We start from the raw sequence: 19,547 nt of genomic DNA, 5'->3' as shown, positions 1-19,547 counted from the left end.
ATGGGAACTTTCTGTAATACATTCATAATTTTTTATAAATCTAAAATTGTTATAAAATTTGAAATATCTTAAAAAGTAAGTATACCAGGAGGAGGAGCCAAGATAGTGGGATAGCATGGAAGTTTCCTTTGTGTCTCACATCCATGAAATACAGCCAGAACATTAAACCATCCTGCACACCTAGAAAACTGATTTGAGTATTAGCACAACAATCTGCACAACCTGAACCACAGAACTCAGCAGGTATGCAGCATGGAGAGGTGAACCAGGGGAGAAGCCGTGAAGGGCAGGGAGCTGTTTTTGCTTGTGGAGAGAATATGGAGATGGGGGCGGGGGGGGGCAGAATATGGGAAACACACCCCCCCAAAAGCATCTGGAGAGAAATTGGAAAAGGGGAAACAGCCGCAGGGACTGAACAAAAAAGGGAGAAAGGAGAAAGGAGAGGGTTTAAACTACACTAAGACTATAAACAGGGGGTGTGCAGAGTCTGAAACTCTGCAGCTCGACACCTGGCTGTGCTCTGGTGAGAAGGGTGAATCTCCAGGAGCCAACTCAAGCCTGGGAGTCTTCAGGCCACACAGGGAGAGGCAGTTCCCCTGCTGGGAAGACATCTGGCTGAGGCTGTGTGACTCCCCCAAAGGCAAAGGCACCAGTGGACCCGGGAGAACAAACACATTCACTGATGCTAGAACAAGGTCATTGGGGGTGAAGTCTGGTGCCAGATGTGTGTTGTTATTTTCCATAATCCCTGAAATGCTGCTACTGCTATATGATCACGTGAACTTTTTCTGGGGCCAGCTGGCACCCAGCCCCAGTCTCTGGGCACAAGCAGCAGCACAGTCCCCCAATGTTCCTGGGTGTGGCCAGCACCTGGCTATTGCTCAGTGAGACCCTCCCACAGAGGGACAAAATGAGTCAAAGCCACAGTCCCTCAGAAATAAGGGGTCGGTAAAAACAGCAACTTCTGAGATAAAATTCTGGAAGGAGGTGTTACCTGGGGCTTGGTCATGGATAATGTAAAAGTAGGGAGTGGATGGAAGCCAGAAACAAAGGACAGGTATACAACTGCTAATCGGGAGAACAGAGTTCCCGATGCTAGAGACTGGGTAGCTGGGTGACGCCATTTTCATGGCTCCCACCCATGCTCATACACACCTACAAGTTCCACAACAATCCACCCCAGTAAGCTAAGCAGCGCCATCTAGTGAATGGAGACTTTACACTAAACCCACCCAACAGGGCCAACCTCACTCTCTAGGAACACAAGTCTCTCCGCCTGCTTAGTTTATGGACTGTAAAGCGCTTTATACTTTGACTTCTAGAGGAAAACGAAGTAATTTCAATCTTATTTCAGTCTATTCACTGGTCACCTATTCAATTTTCTTTTTTCTTCCCCTATTTTTCATTTCTTTTCTTTTTCTTGAATACAGAAGGAGAAAATTTTATTTTTATTTCCTATTTTTACTAAAATTGTTTTAAATTTTTTCTAACATATTTTTTACTTCTTTGTAAATTTTTCAAATTATATTTTACTTCCATCATTTCATTTTATTCTATTTCAGTGTATTCATTTTTTCAAATTTTCAAATGATTTCCTTCCCCGCCCCCCACTTTCTTCTCTCATCTATCAGCCCCTTACAACACCCAGACCAAAACACACCTAGGATCTAGAATCATTTATTTGATTTGTGTGTGTGTGTGTCTGTTGTTTGTAATTTTTTAATTTTAATTTTAATTTTTTAATTTTCTTTTTTTATTTTAATTTTCTTTTCACCTCATTAATTCCTTTTCATCCTTCAAACTGACAAAATGAAGGAATTCACCACAAAAGAAGGAGCAGGAAAAAACGAGAGCCGGGGACTTAATCAACACAGATACAAGCAAGGTCTGAACCAGAATTTAGAATCACAATAATAAGAATACAAGCTGGAGTCAAAAATAGATTAGAATCCCTTTCTGACTAAAAGCTAGTCAGGATGAAATTTAAAAAATGCTCTAACTGAGCTGAAATCTTGAAAGAATGCTACGATGGCAAGGATGGATGAGGCAGAGCAGCAAAACAGCAATACAGAGGACAAACATATGCAGAATAATGAGGCAGAAAACAAGAGGGAGACTAAGGCAAAAGAGCAATGATTTAAGAATTAGAGAAACCAGTGACTCATTAAAAAGGAACACTATTTGGGGCGCCTGGGTGGCTCAGTCAGTTAAGCTTCCGACTTTGGCTCAGGTCATGATCTCACGGTCCGAGTGTTCGAGCACCGCGTCAGGCTCTGTGCTGACAGCTCAGAGCCTGGAGCCTGTTTCAGATTCTGTGTCTCCCTCTCTCTCTGACCCTCCCCCTTTCGTGCTGTCTCTCCCTGTCTCAAAAATAAATAAATAAACGTTAAAAAAACAAAAAATAATGAAATAAATAAAAAGGAACACTATCAGAATCATAGAAGTCCCAGAAGATGAAAAGAGAGAAAAAGGGGCAGAAGGGTTATGTGAGCAAATCATAGTGGAAAACTTTCCTAACCTGGGGAAAGACACAGACAACAAAATCCAGGAAGCACAGAGTACTCCCATTAGATTCAACAAAAACTGACCATCAACAAGGCATATCATAGTCAAATTCTACAGAAAGTTTATGAAAGCAATTGAAGATAACACAAAAAAATGGAAAAATATTCCATGCTCCTGGATACAAAGAACAAATATTGTTAAAATGTCAATAGTACCCAAAGCAATCAACATAGTCAATGCAATACCTATCAAAATAATAACAGCATTCTTCACAGAGCTAGAAAAAATAATCTGAAAATTTGTATGGAACCAGAAAAGACCCTGAATAGCCAAAGTGAAAAGGAAAACCAAAGCAGGAGGCATCACAATCCCAGACTTCAAGGTGTATTACAAAGCTGTAATCATCAAGACTGCATGGTACTGGCACAAGAACGGACACTCAGATTAATGGAACAAAATAGAGAACCCACAAATAGACCCAAAAACATATGGCCAACTAATCTTTGACAAAGCAGGAAAGAATATCCAATGGAATAAAGACAGTCTCTTCAGCAAGTGGTGCTGGGAAAACTGGACAGCGACATGCAGAAGAATGAACCTGGACCACTTTCTTACACCATACACAAAAATAAACTCAAAATGGATGAATGACCTAAATGTAAGACAGGAAGTCATCAAAACCCTCAAGGAGAAAGCAGGCAAAAACCTCTTTGATCTTGGCTGTAGCAAGTTCTTACTCAACATATCTTCAGAGGCAAAGGAAACAAAAGCAAAAATGAACTATTGGGACCTTGTCAAAATAAAAACCTTCTCCACAGCAAAGAAAAAAAGCAGCAAAACTAAAAGGCAACCGACAGAATGGAAGAAGACATTTGCAAATGACATATCAGATTAAGGGTTCGTATGGAAAAATCTATAAACAACTTATCAAACTCAACACCCAAAAAACAAATCATCTAGTGAAGAAGTGGGCAAAAGACATGAATAGACACTTCTCCAAAGAAGACATCCAGAGGGCCAACCAATACATGAAAAAATGCTCAATATCACTCATCATCAGGGAAATACAAATCAAAACCACAATAAGATACCACCTCAGACCTCTGAATGGCTAACATTAACAACTCAGTCAACAACAGATGTTGGCAAGGGTGCAGAGAGAGGATCTCTCTTGCACTGCTGGTGGGAATGCAAACTGGTGCAGCCACTCTGGAACACAGTGTAGAGGTTTCTCAAAAAATTAAAAATAGAGCTACTCTATCCAAGGGACACAGGTATGCTGTTTCGAAGGTGCACATGCACCCCAATGTTTATTTAAAAAAAATTTTTTTAATGTTTATTTCTTTTTGACAGACAGAGAGAGACAGAGACAGCGCATGAGTGGAGGAGGGGCAGAAAGAGAGGGAGACACAGAATCTGAAACAGGCTCCAGGCTCTGAGCTGTCAGCACAGAGCCCGACGCGGGGCTCGAACTCACAGACTGTGAGATCATGACCTGACCCGAAGTCAGACGCTCAACCGACTGAGCCACCCAGGTGCCCCATGCACCCCAATGTTTATAGCAGCACCATCAACAATAGCCAAAGTATGCAAAGAGCCCAAATGTCCATTGACAGATGAATGGATAAAGAAGATCTGGTATATATATACAATGTTGTATTACTCAGCAATCAAAAAGAATGAAATCTTGCCATTCACAACTACATACATGGATGGAACTAGAAGGTATTATGCTAAGCGAAATTAGTTAGTCAGAGAAAGACAAATATCATATGACTTCACTCATATGAGAACTTTAAGACACAGAACAGATGAACATAAGGGAAGGGAAGCAAAAATTAAAAAAAAAAAACAGTGAGAGGGACAAAACACAAAGAAACTCTTAAATATGGAGAACAGAGGGTTGCTGGAGGGGTTGTGGGAGGGGGATGGGCTAAATGGTTAAGGGGCATTAAGGAATCTACTCCTGAAATCATTGTTGCACTATATGCTAACTAACTTGAATGTAAATTAAAAAAATAAAATAAAATTTTTAAAAAATTAAAGAAACTGCACATATTTCAATTTAAAAAAAGTAAGTAAACATTAACACCATGTAATCTCCTAAATTTTTCTTTATTGTTTACTGACCTGTGTTATAACCAAACCTGCGATCTCCTATTTTAGACCTTTAGAAGACCTCTTTCTTACAGCATTACCAACTTTGATACTCAGTATAATTCCCTGGTATAGCTAAAATACCTATTATTGTTATTCTCATTTTATTGGGTAGGAGAATAAAGAGGTATTCTATGCTTTTCTTATGGGAATTCAGCAAATAAGTCATAAAGATGGATTTCTGACTCTATGCATACTTCCTTTAATTACACCTTTCTGTTACACACTTAGCCTCACACCAAATCATTGACATAGTCATACATGTATCACCAGTACCTTAAACAGAGTTTGGTTAATAACACACTCAATAAAGAATGTGTACAATTATCAATGCTTCATGTTTAGGTTTAAAGAAATTTATAACTGGAAGAGAATTCAGGAACAAGCTTTCTAGCTTAATTCCTTTCATTTTGAGAGGAGGAAAATGAAACTCAGAAAGTTGAACTAATTTGTGTAACCTCATTGCACAACTAGTTAGTATCTGCACCAGAGCTGAAATCCCATTCTGATTCAAATCTTTGGTTCTTCCTTCAACAGTGTGCTAGTTTATAAAACATAATCCTGGAAGAATTCCTTCATCTATGGTGAAAGACTTATGAAGCTAACTGCTATAAGAATTGTAAGATTCTTAAAAGTTAAAGGAAGCCTCTAAGCAGATGTTGCCTAAAGAGCATGAAAATAAAAATTAATATAAACCAAGTAAGAACAGATGTAGATAAATACTCCAGGCCATTAGGTTGAGCCATATGAAGTTGCTGATTTTAAACCTTTTTATCTGCAAAAATGGCCAGTTTCATATGGTTTTTCAGCTGTAGTTTCTGGAAATTGGATTAACACAGGATAATGTAGGAAAACCCAAGAGAAAACCTGCCTATCATATTGGTCTACATATTAAAATGGCTCCAACTGTATGACCTTTTATGTATGTATTAAAAATGGCATTTATATATTCATTCATTTATTAAGTATTTATTGAGAATTTTCTATATAAGACATTTAAGTTCATATTTATAGGATTAAAAAGATGAATAAGATAAAACCCTTGGGCTGAAGGAGAATGTTACTCTAGTGTGAAGACTAAAACATGGGCATCAGCATAACACAAGAGCTCCTCTTTATTAATTAAAATGCAAGAAGAATTATAATATACCCTTACAGGGATATCTTGTTTTAATACCCTAACAATCTTCAGGTTAGACAAATATTTCATTTTTCAAGTGAGGAAACTGAGGCTCAGCAAGGTTCAAAGACTCAAGCAAATCCTAGACTTCATAAGTGCAAAGCCAGTGTCTGAGCTCAGGTCTACCTGCCTCTAAAACCTATGTTAATTATAGTAAATTGGGTTGATTTTGTTGATAAAATGTCATTGGAGAGGTTGTTGAAAAGCAAGATGCCTTCACATTACTGAGGAGAGAGTGAATTGAGAAACTGTTAGCCAGTGTCCACTCAATCTGAGCACATGCACACTCTGCATCCCATGGTATATTTTTCATGATTAATTTTTTACCATAGGTTTATCTATTTTTTAACAATTTTTTTACATTTTATTTATTTTTGAGAGAGAGAGAGAGAGAGAGAGACAGAGCACAAGTGGGGAAGAGGCAGAGGGAGATGAAGACACAGAATCCGAAGCAGACTCCAGGCTCTGAGCTATCAGCACAGAGCCTGACATGGGGCTCGAACTTACAAACCGTGAAATCATGACGTGAGCCAAAGTTGGATGCTTAACTGACTTAGCCACCCAGGCGCCCCTAGGTTTATCTATTTTTAAAAAACGTTTTCAAGGAACCAATTTTTGGCTCTGCTTATCCTCCTTAGTTTATCATCACTTTTTATCATACTAACATTTGCTTTTGTTTTAATTACTTTTCTTTGGGTCTAATGTTATGCATTTTTAAATTTCTTAAATTGAATGCTTGCTAAAATTTTTCGGTTTTCTTCCTAGCTAATATGAGTATTTATGGCTAAAATGTTACTTCAAAGTAATATTTTGATTGTATCCACAAATTTTGACATAAACTATTTTTGTTAGTATTCAGTTGTAAGCATTTTCCAATTTATTTAGGAACTCTTCCTTGACTTCAGGTTAATGTAGAAATGTGTTTTTAAATCTCCAACTGTTCAGGGATGTATTTTCATTTAAGCTGTGGTTGATTTTTTTTTAATTTCATTTCATTATGGTCAAAGAATACAGTCTAAATGGAAAAGTCTGATTCAGCAGCAGTACCCAAACTCATGTCAGTGATCACCTTCAGCTTATAGGTGTCAGGAAGAAGGAACATCCATCTATGGAAACAAAAAAGGAGGTGTTACACTAGGCAGAAAGCTCAAAGTTGCTTGCTAGATTATCCAATTTCTGAATCAGAAGTCATGACACAGCTTCAGTCTTAGCTGGAGTTCCCTTAAAAAGCAGAGCCTGAGGGGCACCTGGGTGGCTCAGTTGGTTAAGCATCCGACTTTGGCTCAGGTCATGATCTCACGGTTTGTGAGTTTGAGCTCGCATTGGGCTCTGTGCTGACAGCTCAGAGCCTGGAGCATGCTTTAGATTCTGTATCTCCCTCTCTCTCTCTGAGCCTCCCCTGCTTGTGCTCTTTCTCTCATTCTCTCATTCTCTCAAAAACAAACATTTTAAAACATTAAAAAAAAAAAAAAAAAAAAAAAAAAAACAGAGCCTGGGACCAAAACATACATGCTTATAGTTTATTTGGGAATGTGATCCCAAAGAAGATAAACAACAGGGACAGAAAAAGGTAAGGAAAAAAAGGTGATACGGAAATGTGTACCAGGTGGTCACCACCACGGCCTTCATAAGGCGCCTATAAGGGATCTTCACGGAATTCCTCAGAACCCTTGTGCACTATGGGTGAGAATATAAATTGGTACATTGTGGAAAACAGTATGGAGGTTCCTCAAAAAATTAAAAATAAAACTACCATAAAATCCAGCAATTCCACTTCTAGGCAAATATTCAAATGAAAGGAAATTAGGATCTAAAAGAAATATCTACACCCCCATGTTCACTGCACCATTATTCACAATAGCCAAGATAAGGAAACTTAAGTGTCCATTGATGGATGAATGAATAAGGAAAATGTGAGATGTATATAAATGAAATGGAATATTAATCACTCTTTAAAAAGAAGCCTTGCCATTTGTGAGAATATGGATGAAACTGGAAGACATTACACAAGCCAGATACAGAAAGACAAACATTGTATGAACTCAGTTATGTGTAGAATCTAAAAAAGTCAAACTCATAGAACCAAGGTAGAATGGCAGTTGGTAAGGGCTGGGGGAAGGGCGATGGGTAAATGCAGAAATGTTGGTCAAAGGATATAAACTACTTTCAGTTATAAGATGAATAAGTTCTGGAGATCTAATGAAGATATTGGTGACTACTATTAATAATACTTGAAATCTTCCAGGAGAGTAGATCTTAAGTGCTCTCATCATAAAAAAAGGGTAACTATGTGAGGTGATAGATGTGTTGCTTAACTTGACTGTAATTGTTTCACAATGTATGTATATATTAAAACATCATATTGTAAACCTTTAAAAATTATATTGTACAACCTAAATATATACTATTTTTATTGTTGATAATACTTCAATAAAGCTGAGTGGGGGAAAGCAAATACATAAGTAAATAAACAAGAATCCTTCCTTGGAAAATCGTTTCAAAACTGTCTGCCCCAGTAGACTAATGGCGAAGTATTTATCTATTCCCTATGCCCACCTTGGTCAAGGGTAGCCACACACTTCCAGTTTTCACATGGATGCAGAAGAGATCCTACAGCATCAGAGAAAAAAGTGAAGAATAGAAGGTGCAGGCCTGAGCCAAGGCACTGTCCCACTGCACCTGTCAAAACCTCAAGATATCAGTCTCAAAAGTATTCCTAAGAGGTGTGGCTGAGAGGATAATGAAATGCCAGAAAAGAGATGCGTAATATGCTCATAAGTCTAACTAAAATCCGCTTTGCTTTCCTTTGTCTGGTTTGGGATTATGATTTCTATGACTATTCCAGAAGAAAAAGAGGTTGGTTACTGCTGAAGGAGTCAAGTGTTCTTAAGTCCTCTGACTAGCTGCCTTTCGGAAATTCAGATGTAACCATGTCATCTTCCCCTTCTAAACCATTTAATAGTTTTCCATCTCCTTTGAAATAAAGACCATAATCTTTTAGAGCCTTTCTACCTCAGCCAAGCCTCATCCCTGCCTCTCTGTACTCCGACCATCCTGGTATTTCTCTCTCAAAAGCCATGCTTCTTTCTCCTCAGGCCATTCGTTCATACATGCAGTTTTGTCTGCCCCTTCTTCTGTTTAGCTTTATTCTCCTTTCAAACCTTATTTCACATGTCTAAGAATCACCTCCAAGAATTCATTTCTGTTTGCAAAGATCCTTTTGTGTCCTCCTGTGGTTACGTGCCCTTATGATATTTAACACCATTTGAAACTATGTTTATTTGCATGCTTTTGTGATCCACGCTGATCTGACCCATTAAACTGGAAACATCATGAAGCCAAGAAGTGAGTTTTTAATTCATTTTAATCTATGTAGTGCCTGAACTTAGTTATATGCACATCAAAGGAACAGAAATATTCATAGACTCAAAGGTTTCTTAGAAAATAATCAATGTCCTTTCCATCCCTACTGCGTATAATCTGAAGTTCTTGGCCCTTATAATTCAGCAGTCCTTTCTAGGAAACTTCACATGTTGAGACTGCTTTCTTTTTGGTTCCCTGGAACAAATTTTGTTCATTAGTTCCTACCTGAAACCTTCTTTATCGCTGTGCTTCCTCCATATTTGGAATGGCCTTCTATGTCCTACCCATCAAAATGCTTCCACACTTTGAGGCCCAGCCTATGCTGCTCCTCTCAGACTCAGTAACTAATCTTCCCATAGGACTCCTGAATCTAAGTTTATCTCTTCTTTGTTTTTTGTTTTGGTTTTTTGGTTTTTTGGATTTGTGTGTGTGTACATCTAGACGGTAAATTTTCATGTCTAATGGACACATTTATTTTAGGACCTAGACCAGAGATCTTCAGTCATCAGTATGCAGATTAAAGTTCATAGGTGTATTTTTTTAATCTAACATAACCACTCTTGACAAATGCCAAGAATAGTTAAAAACTGCATAAATACCTAATATAAAAAAGTAGAGGTAAATCAAACATGGTTTCCCTATATGAATTATATAAAATAAAATCATCATAGTCAGGATACCCAGCAGAAAAAAATAGCCAGACTCTCCAACATGGAGAGATATGTGTAGATTTCCAAAGCCTCACAGGTGCAGGTGACAATATATGTATGAGCAACAATCACATTAAGAACTCTTGGAGACATAGCAGTCACCTTTTACCTAATCAGCATAGGTGCCAAGAACCACCTCATCTTGACCTGAAGCATCCATCAATCTCAACGTTCTGCAATTCACAATATAAACATGGACTAAACAATATATAGCCAAACTCTCATACACCATGCTCACATTTTCCAGGCTTATTCAGGATTGGTCTGATAACATTCCACAACTCATTTCTGCAGAACTAGAAAAGATATAAGCTTGCCAGACATCCCTGGGAAAGATAACAGGCTCTTCTCATTCTATAGGTCTATATATTGCTTTGTTGCTATTATTATTGTGTTCTTAGTTTCCAATATCTAAAAAAAGAAGATTACAGGGGCGCCTGGGTGGCGCAGTCGGTTAAGCGTCCGACTTCAGCCAGGTCACGATCTCGCGGTCCGTGAGTTCCAGCCCCGCGTCGGGCTCTGGGCTGATGGCTCAGAGCCTGGAGCCTGTTTCCGATTCTGTGTCTCCCTCTCTCTCTGCCCCTCCCCCGTTCATGCTCTGTCTCTCTCTGTCCCAAAAATAAATAAACGCTGAAAAAAAAAATTAAAAAAAAAAAAAAAAAAAAAAAAAAAAAAAAAAGAAGATTACACACAGAAGTCCTGAGTTTCTGTTTCTTTTACAAATTCAGAAGGCAACACTGGACATAGCTTCCCCCATGGGTACAAAGTTTCAACTTCATTTTTGAAAAGAAAACTGCATTCTCCAATTTATCCTATTTCCCAACACCTATCATTACATTTGCACGGACAGACAGTTGCATTCATTTCCATTACCTATTAGGATGCTGTAAGCCTCTGCCTTTTTGAATCCTGATCTACATTGTAAGCTCTTTGTGAGCAGGGGCCTTACCTCAGTTAGTTCAGTTTTTTCCACATCACCTAACACATGGTATTACTTATAAGCACTGAAAAGAGTAGACTGGTGGTAAGAGCAGCAGATATGTAGTTCGAACCCCAGTGTTTCCTATTTGTAGTTTTATGGTCAGTGAACTGTTTCTTCATTTGTCAAGTAGGAAAAGATGTAACACCCATTCGATAGGGTTACTGTAAATTAGGTAACATTATGCAAAATATCAGAAATATAGTAGGCACTCAATAGATGCTCATTTATCATTTTTATTTTTACCTGATTGGTTGTGGAATGCATGCAAAGAAAAATGAAGGCTAGATCATCAGGCCAGCAAGAGACACATTAAACAGATGGCAAGGCAACAAGGAGATGAGGCATGAGAGAGCAATTTGAAGTCAGGAATGGTGAGGTTTAATCAATATGGAAATGTAAGCACAAAAGGGCCTGGGTGATGCTGAATACATTTTCTTCTCCAATAATGAGGACACAAGCCACCCCTGCAGGCTGTGCAGATTTCCCAGTTTATTATACCAGGGCTGTTCTCACACTGTGCTGGCCTCTAATTTACGCGGCAAACAAAAGTATGGTCTGAGATGGGAACACAGAGCCGACTAAGGCTAGTTTACTCTTACAGACGAGGTAGGCCTACCATTTTCAACATGAAGTAATAGACTCTCATCCTTTAGATCTGTTCCCTGTGAGGACAGCCACTGCAAACACAGAATAATAATTATTATATCTATTAACACTCTAGTATGTGTTGCTTATGCTAAGTTATATCGAGCACTTGCTGTGAGTGAGACTCTATGTTAAATGCTTTATTTATTTTGCTACAATTACTTCTCAATACTATAGACTAAGTTGCAATACGTACTATTATTAGCTACCTTTTATTAATAGTGAATCTAAGATTCATAGGAATAACTTGACGTTTCTCACAGGGTTACCATGTTTGAAGGCACAATTTGAATCAACATCTGTCTGGTTTCATAATTACAAAAAAGAAAGGAGAGGAGAGGAGGGGAAGGAAGGGGAGGGGCGGGGAAGGGTGAGGGGTGGGGCGGGGCGGGGAGGGAAGGGAAGAGAAGGGTAGGGAAGGGAAATTCTTTTCTGCATGGGAAAAAGACCCAGGGTAACCAAAGGCCAATTCTGGCTATCTGTGAGTCATTTGAATTTTAATTCACATTTTCTAATTTTCAAGGAGAGACACTGTATAGTCATAACTTTTAAGAATCAATAAAAAATGTTTTAAAAAACCTTGTCATCACTGATGCCATCAGCATTGATGTCATAATCATTATTATTGTTCAGTTATTTAATCAATGTCCTTGATTGGTTTGTGATCTACTAACAGAGAAAATGCACAGATGTAAATAAACAGCTATAAGACTATCTTGTCTTCCATTGATGTTAATAGATATACTGTTTTCTGTATCTATTCTGTCCACCTGCCCTATAAAGCCTGGTAAGAGAATCAATTAACCTAAAGCCACCTAAAATTGAAATCCAGTGCTTCTGTCCCTCTCTGCAACACTTGCACCTGTGTTCCTCCAAGTATAACATTAAAACTGACAGAGATATACCACCTGCTAATGTAGGCTGGCTACCCCTGGACAGCTCTGACTTCTAGAGAGCATTTTATAAAGTTGGGACAGAGTTTTTCCCAAACCTCCATACATTGAGCCCTGTTCTCTTTTCTAGGATCTCACAGATCAAATCCCACTGTACGGAAATGCAAGGAAGAGAAAATAAATAAGCCTAATAAACAAAAGGGAAAAAGAAACATATAGATACAGAATCTAGAGCAACCCATATAAAACTTACTGTCTTTTGCAAATCAACCAAAAGTACTATATTTGTAAAAACATTTTTCAATGTTTATTTATTTTTGAGGGAGAGAGACACAGAGCACAAGTGTGAGAGGGACAGAGAAAGAGGGAGACACAGAAGCAAAGCAGGCTCCAGGCTCTGAGTTGTCGGCACAGAGCCTGAGGCAGGGCTCAAACTCACAGACTGTGAGATCGTGACTTGAGCCAAAGTCAGATGCTTAACCAACTGAGCCACTCAGGCACCCCAAGAGTGCTGCATTATTAGTGGCCTTCTGTAGGCATTGGTCAGGGCAGGCAAATAGTTATTTACATAACCACTTTGAATTGTTCAGTCTGTTGAACCTATCGAAACAGAGTTTGGAATTCAGTGTTTTGGGCAGTTCTTCCCAAGCACAAACCCCAGTATTCTCAACATTCAGCTCTGCCCCTGTCCTAAGCCAATCTTACAGGGAACACATTCATTGACCATAACTCAGTAATCAGTAAATATTTCCTGTGCAGTGTGCCAGGTACCATGATATGTGCTGGCAATGAAGGAGTTAAAAAACAAAATTCTACTTAATGTTAGAGTTTACATTCTAGAGGGATGGATTTTAAGTAATAAATATTGAATTTAGTAAGTGTTACAAAGGAAACTAAAGCATGCAAGGACAATGAGGTTGACTAGGATAGGAAAGCCATTTTACACTGCGTAATCAAGAACTTCCATTTGATGAATCCACATTTGAGCAAAATCTTGCAGGAAGTATGAGAGAAAAGCTCCATATATCTCCAGAGGGACTAGGTAATTCATAGTTCCTGAGATAAAAGCAAGCTTGGAGTACTCAAAAAACAAGAAGGAGGAAGCCAAAAGGAGAATGGTGAAAGAAAATGAGAGAAGGTACCAAGGAGGGGGTGAGAGGGAGTAAGAACAAATCATGTAAGGTCTTATAATCCAGAGTAGGATTTTTTAAATTTTACCCCAGGAAGCTAGAGAAAGGTTTCAGCCTAAGTGAGTTGTTGTGGCAGCTTGATAGAAATAACTGAAAAGAGAACAAATGAAAGTAGGTGTTGCAGTTGAGAAGCTATTAGAGCAACCAAATAAAAGTTGTGGTGATTTGCATCATGAAAGGAACACAGGAGGTGACGGCAAATGATCAGATCTGGGATATATGTTTTACATCAGAAATAAGAGCAGTGACTAAGGGATTGGAGGTTGTATTAGTCTGCTAGGGCTGCCATAACAAAACACCACAGACTGGGTGGTTAAACAATAGAAATCCATCATCTCACAGTTCTGGAGGCTGAAAGTCCAAAATCAAGGTGTTGACAGGACTGGTTTCTTCTGAGGCCTTTCTCCTTCGCTTGAAAATGGCCATTTTCTTTTCCCTCTACCTTCACAGAGTCCTTCTACTTTGTGTATCTGTGTCCCAATCTCCACTTCTTACAAGGACAACAGTAAAATTGAATCAGGACCCATACCTATGACCTCATTTTACCTTAATTACTTCTTTAAATAAAGGCCCCATCACCAAGTACAATCATATTTTGATGTATTGTGGGTGAGGACTTCAATACATGAATTTTGTACAGCCACAATTCAGCCCATAACAGATATAGAATATCAGAGGAAGAGATGGTTCCATTATGACCTTACCTTTTTTTTCTATCCTAAAACTAAGACTGGGGTTACCATTTATTGAAAAAGGGAGACCAGAGGAATAGCAGGTTTGATGGCAAAAATCATCACAGTGGCACAGTGAGTAAGCTGTTAGACAGCACCCTGGAATCCAGAGAAAAGTCAAGGATGATATTATACATTGGGATTTTTGTCAGCAGATACATGGCATTAAAACATGGGATGGTTAGAATCTCCTAGAGAGTGTGTTTGGGCAGGGAATCAAATAAGTATGCAGATGGAGACCTATGCCATTCCAATATACAAAATCCTAATATAAGCCATCCTAACACAGTGAAGGAGATTAAGGAGTAACCAGTGAGAAGGATCTACCTGTGAAGGATAGTGAATAAAGTGTTTCAAGAAGGAAAAAAGTATCAAATGCATCAAACTGCGAAAATAATACTAGTGGCTTTTTCCACCTCAAGATTTTTCCACCTTTTTCTACCTCAAGGTTATTAGTGACTGACTAAAGCAAGACGGTAGAGATGAAATCTTAACTCCCCAAATACAGTAGGTGGTTTCTGCATTACTTCTGCGACTTTACTCCCAACTTCTAGAGCAGGTGGACTGGACAGCAATTATCTCCATGTCAACCTGGACCCAGTTGTCTTCTGACTCTGTGATTAGGTACTCCAATTTCTCCACTTGATTTAGAACCTGATAGTTTACCTACCTCTTGCCACTTTATTCTTGCCATGAGATGAAGCCAGCTTCACTTGGAATTCGTTAAACCTCCTCAGACCAAAATCCCAGCTGCCTACCTCGAAATACTTGTTGCCATTTTAAACACTCTCTGCCAGCCAATATGTATCATCTGAGCTGATACTTCTGGAGAGTTAACTAAAAGGCATGCAGCCAGAAAGTGGCTCTAGATACAAGAGAAGATTGTATCCAGGAGGCTACCCACCAGAATGATTCAAGCTTCAAATCCTTCTAACAGAGATTCTATTTTTGTAATCATCCATTTTACAAATTAAAGCATTTTAAAAATTAAAGCATTTTTTTCATACTATATGGCATGTGAAAAGGTTAGATCTACCAGGCTATAAATAATTTGTTGCTGATGGCATGGTAGTCATCTATTAGAAGATACGGTAGTGAGTTTCATAATAGGTTGTAGCAATGATTTCATACTGATAATACATTAATTGTGGTTATTATTAGCCATTTTGGCCAGTAAAATTTATTTATGAAAATAAAATTCCAGTAATGCAAGCATACACAAATTATATGAATTCTGAACAACGTGAGCTTATAGAATACAATCTAAAAAAAAAAGTATTATCCTTTTCTTCTTTACTGTCCAGGCATCCTCTGTATGCCTATTTAATAACTGCTGCTCCTCAGCTGCAGCTTCTAAACCACAAAGTAGCCATCACTTAATTAGCTCTATGTCCAATCAGATGTAAGAATAAAATAAATACTGCGTCTTCTCAGCTTAGTCCCCCGTTAAAGTTATGTAATTTATTTTCCACTCCTTCTGTGCTTATAATCCTCTTTCCCTATTTACTAGGTTGCTTCCATATCTCCAGGGTTGAATACACAGGAGGTAGAAAAGGTTTAAGAGTAGAAAGATCTTGAGGGAGGAGCCAAGATGGTGGAACAGCATGTAAGCTTTTTGTGTGTCTCACGTTCATGAAATACAGCCAGACCAACACTAAACCATCCCACACACCTAGAAAACTGGAGGATTAACACAACAATCTGCACAACCTGACCCACAGAATTCAGCAGGTATGCAGTGCGGAGAGGTGAATTTGGGGAGCGAGAAGCTGCTGAGGGTAGGGAACAACTTTTGTGGGCGGAGAGAGGACAAAGACTGGGGAGGGGGTGAGAATACGGGAAAAGCATCCCTCCACAAAAGCAGCTGTAGAAAAAGTGGAAAATTGGAAACAGCCACAGGGACTAAACTAAAAAGGGAGAAAGGAGAGGGTTTAAATGCCATTAAGATTGCAAACAAGGGGAGCACAAAGTCTGCAACTCTGCAGCTTGATGCTCTAGTGGGAAGGGTGAATCCTCAGGAACAGAGTAGGGTCCAGGAGGTTCTCGGGCCACACGGGGAGAAGCAGTTCCACTGCTGGAAGGACATTTGGTAGAGACCGTTGAAGCCATCTGGTCCCAGAAGACCCCAAAAACGGCCACATTCGCTGGTGCTGGAACAAGGTCGTTAAGCGTGAAGGCTGGTGCCAGATGTGTGTTGTGATTTTCCATAATCCCTGAAATGCTGCTGCTACACTATCTCGAGAACTTTTCCTGGGGCGAGCTGGCACCTGGCTGCAGTCTCAGGGCACCGGCAGCAGCAGGGTCCAGCAAAGCATTCCTGGGTGCAGCCGATATTCAGCCATTGCTCATTCTGCCATTGCTCAGTGAGACCCTCTCACAGAGGGGTGGAACGGGTCAAAGCTGCAGTCCTTTAGATGTAAGGGGCCAGGAAAAACAGCCGCATTTGAGAAAAAGCTCAGGATAGAGGTACTGCCTAGGGCTTGGTCACAGACAGTGAAGAAGCAGGGAACAGACAAAAGCTGAAGACAGAGGACAGGTGTGATATTGCTGATCGGAGAGAACAGACTGGGTAGCTGGGTGGCGCCATTTTTACCGCTCTCACGCATGCACAACACACTTACAAGCATGGCAACAATCCACCCCAGTAGGCTAGCAGCACCATCTAGTGGAGAACAGAGCCCTTACACTGAGCCCCGCCCAACTGGGCCAACTTCACTCTCAAGAACACAAGTCTCACTGCCTGCTTAGTTTGTGGACTATAAAGCACTACATAGTCTGACTTCAGCTGGAAAACAAAGTAATTTCAGTCCTATTTCAATCTGCTAGCAAGTCCATCTATTCAATTTTCTTTTTTTTTCTGTTTTACACTATTCTTTTCCTTGAATACAGAAAGACAAAAAATTCATTTTTATTTTCAATTTTTGTTAAAAATATTTTTCAATAATTTTTCAAATATTTTTTACTTTTGTGTAAATTTTTTCATATTCTATTTTACTTCCATCATTTTATTTTAGTCTACTTCAGTGTACTCACCTTTTCAATTTTCCAAAAAATTTCCTTTTTATTTTTCTTTCTTTCTTTTTCTTTTTTCTCTTTTGCATTTCTTTTTCTTGAATGCAGAAAGAGAAAAACTTCATTTTTACTTTCAATTTCTATTAAAGGTATTTTTTAAATTTTTCTACTTTTTTTTGCTTTTATGTAAATTTTTTCATATTCTATTTTACTTCTTAGTCAACTACAGTGTGTTCACTTTTTCAAATTTTCAATTTCCTTTTTTTAAATCTTTTTTCTCTTTTTGTTTCTTTTCTTTTTTCTTGAATACAGAAAAAATTCACATTTATTTTCAATTTTTATTAAAAATATATTTCTTTAATTTTTTTCTACTATATTCTTTACTTTTGTGTATATTTTTCAAATTCTCTTTTACCCCCATCATCTCATTTTAGTTTTCTTCAGTGTATTCATTTTTTCAAATTCTCAATTTCCATTTTTTTTTCCTCTTCTCCCCCCCCTTTCTTTTTCTCTAATCTGTCAAACCACTTTCAACACCCAGACCAAAACACACGTAGGATCTAGAATCATGTATTTGTGTGTGTGTGTGTGTGTGTGTGTGTGTGTGTGTGTGTGTGTGTGTGTTTACTTCTCAATCTTAATATTTTTTTATCTTAATTTTTTTAATTTCAATTTTTCTACCTCATTAATTCCTTTTCTCTCTTCAAAATGACAAAACGAAGGAATTCACCCCAAAAGAAAGAGCATAAAGAAACAACAGCCAAGGATTTAACCAACAAAGATACAAGCAAGATGTCTGAACCAGAATTTAGAATCACGATAATAAGAATACTAGCTTGGGGCGCCGGGGTGGCTCAGTTGGTTAAGCATCCAACTTCGGCTCAAGTCATGACCTCACAGTCTGTGATTTCCAGCCTCGTGTCAGTCTCTGTGCTGACAGCTCAGAGCCTGGAGCCTGCTTCAGATTCTGTGTCTCCTTCTCTCTCCGCCCCTCCCCTGCTCATGCTCTGTCTCTCTCTGTCTTGAAAATAAATGAAAACATTATAAAAAAATAAGAATATTAGCTGGAGACTAAAATAGAGTAGAATCCCTTTCTGCAGAGATAAAAGAAATAAAAAAACAGCCAGAAGGAAATTAAAAAGGCTATAACTGAGCTGCAATCACAGATGGATGCAGCGGCAGCAAGGATGGATGAGGCAGAACAGAGAATCAGTGATATAGAGGACAAACATATAGAGAATAACGAAGCAGAAAAAAAGAGGGAGATTAAGGCAAAAGAGCACAATTTAAGAATTAGAGAAATCACTGACTCATTAAAAAGGAACAACATCAGAATCATAGGAGTCCTAGAAGAGGAAGAGAGAGAAATAGGGGTAGAAGGGTTATGTGAGCAAATCATAGCGGAAAATGTTCCTCACCTGGGGAAAGACACAGACATCAAAATCCAGAGAAGCACAAAGGACCCCCATTAGACTCAACAAAAACTGACCATCAACAAGGCATATCATAGTCAAATTCACAAAAAGGTCAGGCAAGGAGAGAATCATGAATACAGCAAGGGAAAAAAAGTCCCTAACCTACAAGGGAAGACAGATCAGGTTTGCAGCAAACCTATCCACAGAAACTTGGCAGGCCAGAAAGGAGTGGGAGGATATATTCAGTCTGCTGAATCAGAAAAATATGCAGCCAAGAATTCTTTATCCAGCAAGGCTGTCATTCAAACTAGAAGGAGAGATAAAAAGTTTCCCAGACAAACAAAAATTAAAGGAATTTGTGACGATTAAACCAGCCCTGCAAGAAATTTTAAGGGGGACTCTCTGAGGGGAGAAAAGATGAAAATACACACACACACACACACACACACACACACACACACACACACATATGCGTGCATATATATATATATATATATATGTACATAGATGTACATATATATGTATATATATATATATATATATTCATATACCAAAAGCAACAAAGATTAGAAAGGACCAGAGAACACCACCAGAAACTCCAACTCTACAAACATCATAATGGCAATAAATTCATATCTTTCAGTACTCACTCTAAACATCAATGGACTCAATGCTCCAATAAAAAGACACAGGGTAACAGAATGGATAAGAAAACAAGATCCATCTATATGCTGTTTACAAGAGACCCACTTTAGACCTAAAGA

Source organism: Leopardus geoffroyi, chromosome D1, assembly GCF_018350155.1.
Source record: "Leopardus geoffroyi isolate Oge1 chromosome D1, O.geoffroyi_Oge1_pat1.0, whole genome shotgun sequence".
Lineage (NCBI taxonomy): Eukaryota > Metazoa > Chordata > Mammalia > Carnivora > Felidae > Leopardus > Leopardus geoffroyi.
Note: the sequence above shows the minus strand (reverse complement) of the source record.